The 8,942-nt window shown below is 32.6% G+C and overlaps 1 long non-coding RNA gene across 1 annotated transcript in view; it reads left to right on the top strand.

The window, feature by feature from the left end:
• The window catches only part of LOC309647945, a 1,188,245-nt gene that overhangs the window by 219,593 nt on the left and 959,710 nt on the right, over positions 1-8,942 (top strand). The gene's annotated exons all lie outside the window — the stretch shown is intronic.

The following is an 8,942-nucleotide window of genomic DNA, read 5'->3' as shown; positions in this document are numbered from 1 at the left end:
GTCAGAAAGAGAAAGACAAATGCCATATGATATCACTTATATGTGGAATCTAAAATGTGACAGAAATGAACTTATCTACCAAAAAGAAACAGACTCACAGACATAGAGAACAGACTTGTGGTTTCCAAGGGGTAGGGAGTTCAGGGGAGAGTAGAATTGGGTGTTTGGGACTAGCAGATGCAAACTATTATATAGAAAATGGATAAACAACAAAGCCCTATTGTATAGCACAGGGAACTATATTCAATATCCTGTAATAAACCATAATGGAAAAGAATATGACAAAGTATATATACATGTATGTATAACGGAATCATTTTGCTGTACACTAGAAACTAACACATTATAAATCATTTTATACTTCAATAGAAAAGAAACAAAAAGATTATTTTATTTTTTGCTTGTTAATGTATGAAGTTAGCAGTCCCTTTACATGTCTTAAAATATATGTGTATATATATTATGTTTATATTATATATGCATGCATATATGTAAGCGTAAATAGTACAATATATAGGACATATAGTATCATATACATATAATATATAAAAATTATAGATATATAATTAAACACATATTTGTCTATAATACAAATATTTTAAATACTATATTGTTTTATAAATATATAATTTATAAATATATACATATTTTATATTTTTAAAACTATATATATATTTCTTTCTGATCCAATAATCAAGTTTGAGGGATGATTATATTTGTAAAACCAATATAATGTTTGAGAAATAATAAAACATTTATTGAGTGTCAGATATGTTCTGAATATACTACTGGGGCTTTTACGTATTTATTTACTTTATCCTCATAACAAACGGTTTTATAATATAGGTATGATTATATCAATTTTTACAGGCATAAATTACATGTTTGTCAGTGTCTGCGGTGACTGGACCTGAATATGAGGCCTCCAAAGCACATGATCTTTCTACTCTGGTACACTCTTCTCACCTAAATGGTGGATCTAGGACCTCTATACATTTAAACTCGCTTCAAGTCAACAAACATTTATCACTCACCAACAATAAGAAAAACACTATTGTAGGCATAGGTTTGTTATACGAGGCCTTTTTGAAAAACTTAGTCAAGTACTGTTTCCTAAACACATACATACACACAGACACAAACTTCTCTGTGTTTGGCTAGCTTAGATCTTCTCACAACTTGTAGACTTAAAATATATTATGAATGTATATTTATGTGTATGTGTATACTTGAAAGTATTGCAAGGGTCTGAGTAATTTTACGGATCACCTAGTTAGCCCTCATTTTACATATTAGTTGAGAGCAAGAGAGATGGCTAATGTGAATCCTCAAAATACTCCTATTTCTTAATATAGTAGATTTTGCCCTCAGGATTATCTCCATATTAGAGGATAACTTAGCAAAACAGCATATTTTTTACTCTCTATTATTTCCCAAAGCCTTACTATTAAATATTGCCATAAGTACCAGTTACTTTATTTTATATTATTTTATTACTTTTGCAAATTTACAAATATTTTTAAGAAGCAGTACTAATTTGGATATCGTTCAAGTATATCAGACAAACTTCAAAAAAATCCTATTGCATTTTCCCTACACAACTCAGAAAATAATTGTATGACTAATAGAAAACCAGCACATTGGTTCTTTTGCTAAAAAAGCCGGATAGTTAAGAAAATAAATATGCATTTACATTACTTGTATGAAAAAGTGTGCAAATAAGCTAATTTACTACAATACAAACTTGTATTCTAAAACATTTACCACTGTACTGTGCAACTTATAAATGAGACTTTTGTTAAGCATTGGTCTATTCTGACTAGTACGTTCCTTTTGGTTTTAGAAAACTTTGTGTAAATAGATTTCACATATCTCCTCTTTCTCCCTGTTTTCCAAGAGGAAGGAATATAATAGGGTTGAACTGTCCTTTTATTTTTCAGAACTGAATTAGCATCATTTTAACCGGGCTAAGTATAGCTGGGTGAAGTCATCAGAAAACGCCAGACCTAATTTTAGCTCATATTTTCAACTTTCTATCCTAATCCTCAAAATAAATTGTAAAAGTCAATTTTGATTCATTTAAATTTCACATTCTTCCTTCTCACTTCTGGTAGAGGTGATAATGAGCAGTGAAACCATCAAAAGAAAGGTAGTAGGATTGAGGAGAAGATGAAATGAAAGCCATGGAAAATCCAAAAAGTGGATCAGCAGTCACTGAATAATGAACAGTTAACCAAATGTAGTTTATTGAATATATACATATATATATATATATATATATATATATATATATATATATATATATATATATATATATGCCTTGCTCCCTGGAGTCAGTCCCTGAGAGACTTGAAAGAAGGGAGAGGTATGGGCTTTGCAGAGAATAAAGCAATTGTAACCTTATAAATTAGCATAGAAATTAGGTCAGGGACAAAGCAAACCCATTGAAGGAGAGAAATCATTTGAAATTTCATTTTAGGGCACTGATCCTATGTCCTGTATCCTTCAGATACCTATTCTTCACTCTCACAGTGTTACACTGGGAAAAGCTTAATGAAAACTTGTGCTCCTGTAATGTTTTTACATAGATCAACAGATCTTTTGCCTGGCTTTATAAAATCTCTTTTTATATGATTCTTTGAATTTAAGGTGGGATTGTTAAAAACTGCATGACTGTTCAGATCTCGTCATTCACTGAATTAGTGCTGTAGGGTCAATGAAATTCTCTGTCAATGACGTAAAAAGTCAACATTTTCATAGGAGTATGCCTATGATCACTAGCTTCTTTCTGGGTATCTTTTTGGGAAGAGGGTATAGGTTGCTGACCTCAATTTCATTTACTGCTAACAGCTACCAATCATTTAGCACCCAACTTTTGCCAGGTGCATGGTGAGCATTATCTCTAATCTTCGCAAGGAGATTAATTAACCTGATTATTAACCTGCAAGTTAATAATCCCATTTTTTAAAAAATAAACTTATTTATTTATTTATTTATTTATGGCTGTGTTGGGTCTTCGTTTCTGTGTGAGGGCCTTCTCTAGTTGCGGCAAGTGGGGGCCACTCTTCATCGCGGTGCGCGGGCCTCTCACTATCGTGGCCTCTCTTGTTGCAGAGCACAGGCTCCAGACGCACAGGCTCAGTAGTTGTGGCTCACGGGCCCAGTTGCTCCGCGGCATGTGGGATCTTCCCAGACCAGGGCTCAAACCCGTGTCCCCTGCATTGGCAGGCAGATTCTCAACCACTGCGCCACCAGGGAAGCCCAATAATCCCATTTTTAAGATGAGGAATCTGAGATTCTCAGAGGGTGGTAGGTTGCTTCAGGTCACACAGCCAGGAATTGGGCCAAGTTAGGATTAAACAAGGAAAATTTGGGTAGTTTATTTTAATTTGGTGAATCTTTTCTCTGTGTATTGGGGTTAATCTAATATTCACTGAGGTAAGCACATATGCTGAGTGTTGGATATGTGAGTGTTATAAACAATGGGCAGAATCTGGCAGCAACAAAATCATTCCCAAAATACCAAACTTGAATAATTGAAAAATTGAATAATTATGAACTTCAATAAAAATGTACATGTCATATTTATGAAAAAACAAATATTTTTTTTCTTTCCTTATTTGGATTATCAAGAAAAGAAAGTGGACTTTGTAAATAAATTTTCATTAATGGTTTGGAATTATATGGCAATAAAACATTTATTTAGTGAAAGTAGTGTGCTTCTTGAGAAAAAAATTATAAATATCTTAAAGGACCACCAATTCTTAATCATAGATAATATTTAAATCTGGTCAAGATGATATCAACTGTTTTTAGAATCAATAATAATAATAATTATAGTTTTTGGTGGATTGCTCCTCTTTATGGATAAATAACTTCTTCATTAACTAGATGTAAGTGGGACATCAGTAGTAGTAATTGGCTGTTAGTGACAAAATTGTGTTACTAACTTTATTTTAAATACTCATATGCTCTTTTAGGATTTAAAATAACTCAAACAAATGTAAATAAGTTAAACATTACTAGACTAATGTTTGTTAATACCCATAATTTAGACTTTGAGCAATTTAACACTCACATAGACAAAACAGGAAAGAAAGCTAGAAAGGAAAAAGGTTGAGAGATTGATGTGAGAAGCAAACTTTTTTATGGTATTTTTCTCTAAATAAAAGGATTAAGAATTCTTTGAATGCATTGTAAGTATGACATACATTCTCTATAGAAGCAATTTTCCTTGCTCTAAATGTGGATATATATGGTATACTTTCTTTGGGGTGGGGAGAAAACATTAAAACACAGTTAGTGCTACTTCCATATTCCAAAACCTCTTTTTAAAAAAACACTGAATCTATTAAAGTCCTGCCAGAGCTTGTTAAACTATGCAGTAGTGATGCTAAAAGGCATTTTACACACAACATCCACGAGTCATAAAACTGAGAAACCTCAGTTATCCTTGCTACCTGTGAGCATGAATATTTTAGCATTTCTGTGGGATTTCTGGATCAAGATTGATTCCAGGTGTCACCTCCACATATGCGTGTAATAGGTAAGAGAAGCTCTTCTAGACTAGACACGTATCCTTTGAATCAGCATCAAACGGCTCTCCGAGGTGTTACAGCACAACCTACAGTTAACCTCCTTAATAGTGCATAGCTTTGTTTTCACCATATTAACACACAGAGGACTATTCTTGGAGCAGAGCAGACGTAGAAGTCTGAAGAAATCACATAGCATTACAGAGCACTGTTGCCTGAGAAAAGTCAGCTGCCTACCTTTCAAGAGGCCTCTGAGAATTGAATTAGAGTGGTGAGAAAATAATAATAGCTACCAGTTTTTGAGCATTCACTGGACTAAGATATATATGTATATAAATTTATTTATATATATATATATATATACATATATAGACATGCACACACATACATTTGTATGTATATGTATATGTGTGTGTGTTGACTATAAATTCTCACAACAGCACTATCAGATAGGAATTATTATTTCCAATTTAGAAATGGGGAAATTACAGCTTAAAGCATTATGTACATTATCCAAGATCACAGATCTGTAATATAAAGCCTTCCAAGCATTACCTTAATTCAGGCACTATTTTCCCGGCTGTACTAGGCTATACAGTCATACAGGCTGAAAAATCTAATTTGGGGATGGAGGGGAGATAGAGTATTTTAAAATCTCAGGCTTAACTCATATTGACTTTGTCTGACTTTTTGTCCCAATTTCCCCCCAAACAGTCTGTTTTAGCCTGTTGTCCCAGGGCATTGATAGTCCCCTCTTTCACTCTTAAAATCCTGTGGTTTAGATAATGAAATGTAAGACCAACTTAAGGTAATCATATTTACAAAATTGTTGCAGAAAATCAATGTGTGATAAAAACATAACTGTTACAAAGACTTTTATACTCTTGTAGCATGATCAGTGAATTCTTTTCTGAAGACAGAGCTAAGTGGGAAGGAAAATAACTGGGAGAATCAAATTGTAAAATTAATCAAATGTTTATGTACAGCAGACTGAGCATAAGACTGTCCAGCCGATGGAAATGCAATACCCACAGCCATCTGGCTTCCATGACCTCTCCACTGCTCAGTGTTTCCATGAACACTTCCTCAGGGATGCTCCTTTTTTCATTTCCAAAGCTGGTTGGTGTCTCTACAGCTGAACGCATGCTTTCTATAAATACATAGATACCTTTCTCAGGGTATGGAGAACACTGATGACTGTGAATTGTTCTCTTTCAGTGAAGAGCACTTTCATACTTCTGCTCTGATCGTGTATGAAATCAGGGGAGAGGGCACTTTTCCTAATTGCCAAAGAGGCATTTCACTGTGCGTATAGACAAAGGGACATTTTGCCTATTAGCCTCAGCTTTGTGGTCAGAGAGACCACATTCAATTCCCCATTCTACAAGTTACTAGCGGTGTTACCTTGAGCTTTATTAGAATTTTGAAGACTCAATATTTCCATAAAAGTACCTTAAAATTTTTGGCACTTACCATTTGTCAGGCACTGTCATAAGGACATTATCCATTTTAAACCATTGAATCTTCATAACAATCATATGTGCTAGGTACTGTTACTATCATTATTTTAATATGAGACATAAAGAGGCTATGTAATTTACCCCAGGTCACACAGCCAGCAGTGGAAGAGCTGAGATACAAAATGAGTCAGGGTGCCTCCAGGACTCCCCTGTACTTTGCCCCGTAAAACAGGATTAAGGGTACTTACCTACTAGTGCTAAGTATGCAAATAAGAGAGTGCATTTAAAGCATCTATCACAATCTTGGCACAAAGTAAGGTTCAATAAATGCTAGCCGTAAAAATGTAAAAAATATTAGTTCCATTCTCTCCTTTCTTTCTCCTTCCCATCATTCATTTTCACTCAGAATAGACCATAGCTCTTTTTATTTCCAGCACACTGCATAATTATTGCTATTTGCCAATATATTTTTCTTCAATTAAAAATTCCTATATTGTCTGCTGTTTCTCAGAACTTGCATATTCTTCCCAGTCCAGTGTATGTGACTTTATTTATTCCATTTTTGGTGCCTTCATCTACATCAATTTTGATTCCTATGGGTTTTACTGAATTAGAGATTTTTCAAATAATTCCGTTTATATTTTGTACTAACTTTTGAATATTTTGCATGTCTTTACATATTCATCTGTATCATTTTTGGACAGAAAAGAATTCACTCATATAGGTTTACCAGGTGGATATAAACATTTTAAGTATTTCAACATTTCATATAAATATGTTTTCAGTGACGCTTCCTTTATCCACATTTTTGTAAACATTCATGATTATTTAGTATAGGTTACTAAACATTGAATATGTTTAAAATGGGATGTAGGAATTTAAGGTTTCCTGAATGGATATAATATATCAGTATAAATACAAATATAATAATATCTCAATATATTATTGTTAATAATATATAAATATAAAAATTTATAATGTATTCCACAATAAATATATCTCAAGGATTAATAAATATATCTCAATAACTTTTTTAGTAATATGCAATAGTACTTGCAGTATATGAGGGTATTCACTTCTTTGATATCATTACTAGATAATGTGTTTTTATTTATTTCCAATATGATAGGTCAAATACCATTTATTGTTGTTCTTATTGAAAGAGTAATAATTTTGGAAAATGGAAAATTTCTTTCATGTTTTTCATTTTTGGGAGATAATTGATAGTTTTTTAAATTGTTTTATAAAGTTCATTATACATTAGGGGTAAGAGAGCCGATTATTCTGTCAAATGTTAGGTAAATTTCTTAATATTTTGCTATATCTTGACTTGTATTTCCCAACTAAATAACAAGCTCTTTATGGATAATGGTTAGCACAGACTAGGCAGATAGTAAATGTTCAATTAATAATTATTAAATGACTAAAAACACTAATCTCTTAGATTTTAATTTTTTATAAAATATTCTAAAATGCCTTTAAGTTTACTAGTGGCATAGATGATAAATTTCTAGATACAGGAGAGTCTATTTATGCAGTATTTGCCAAAGCTGTATTTATTTCTTAACGGGTATAATATTGTGTATTAATATAAATGTTCTTTGACTGTAATATAATATAGTTATCTAATGTGAGCATAAATGATTTAATTAATATTTCTTTAATCAAAGTTAAAATGTAATGTGACTAACTTTATTGAAGAGATATGGTACTCTTTTTCTCCAAATTAAATATATTGAAAATGTCATATTCTAATTTTTGTCTCTGCTGGATGACAGAGACATCTAGCATCTAGAGACTGTTGGTCCAGCGAGAACTGCTAATCCACTTGTTTCTTTCCTTGGTCATTACATTCTTCACTAAATTCAGCAAGATGAAAATAATATAAAAATACTTTGCTCCTCCAGGGAAAATGTTTCCTTTTATTGCTTTCAGTAATAGTTCTTTTCATTTTTGGCTCTACTTTCAACCATGAGAGAGAGAAATAAATGAGCAAGTTAATGGAAATGAAGATCTTAGAGTTGCTTTCCCCACAGAGTAAATGCCTTTGGGTAAGGAGTGACTCTCTTTTCTTCTTCCTGTGGTCTATGGTATATTTTTCTTATCTGCAAAGTATAGGAAATAATACCTTTCTCTGATGTCATGAGGATTAAGTAAAAAGTATGTCTGTAAAGAGCTTAAATTTCTGAAGCAAAAAAGAAATTTTTTATTTCACTCCCAGGGTTGGAGATGAATTCAAATGGTCTTCAATTCCAGAGCTTGATAGATAAAGCTATAATCAGAGAATTACAGGAGAATCCTGCAGTAATCTTTCATAATCTTCATTAGTGTTTCTCTTTACCCTCCCCCACTTCTTCCTCTTACCTAGCTAGTATTTCCTTCTGTATAATAGAAAAAAATATTGTTTCTAAAAATGAATGGTGCCATTAATAAGTCAGCAACTGGAATATCTGTCAACATGCAAATATTTCACATGACAAAAATATTACATATCCTAGTAGAAATATTTTATATTAAAGCAGAATGTGAGACTTTGTTTTTTAATTTGTGGTGGTAAGCATTGCAGAAAGGTTAACTCACTGCTAGTTAAATCTGGGCTTTATGACAGGTAGAATGTTCTAGAATTTAAAATCTATTAAGTGAGGGGTTATATATACTACTACTTTTAATAGGAATTAAAACTGTTTTATCTCATTTCCATAAAGTCTTGCTGACAACCATAAAATAACTAGATATTGTTGTTATCCCAGTTATAGGTGAGGAAACTGAGACACGGTGGGTATACGAGCCATATTAGGCAGGGTTATATGCAGTAACAAATTCCAACCCTCAGCAGCTTAACACAACCAAGGTTTTTTTTCTTGCTATAATATGATCACATGTCCATTGTTGGTCTCCATGTACTCTCACTTAGGGACCAGGTTGATGGAGGTTCCATTGTTTGTGA

The sequence above is a fragment of the Balaenoptera physalus genome (assembly GCF_965194825.1).
Source record: "Balaenoptera physalus genome assembly, chromosome: 18".
In the NCBI taxonomy this organism is placed as follows: Eukaryota; Metazoa; Chordata; class Mammalia; order Artiodactyla; family Balaenopteridae; genus Balaenoptera; species Balaenoptera physalus.
The sequence above is the reverse complement of the archived record's forward strand: the minus strand, read 5'-3'. Positions and strand labels throughout refer to the sequence as shown.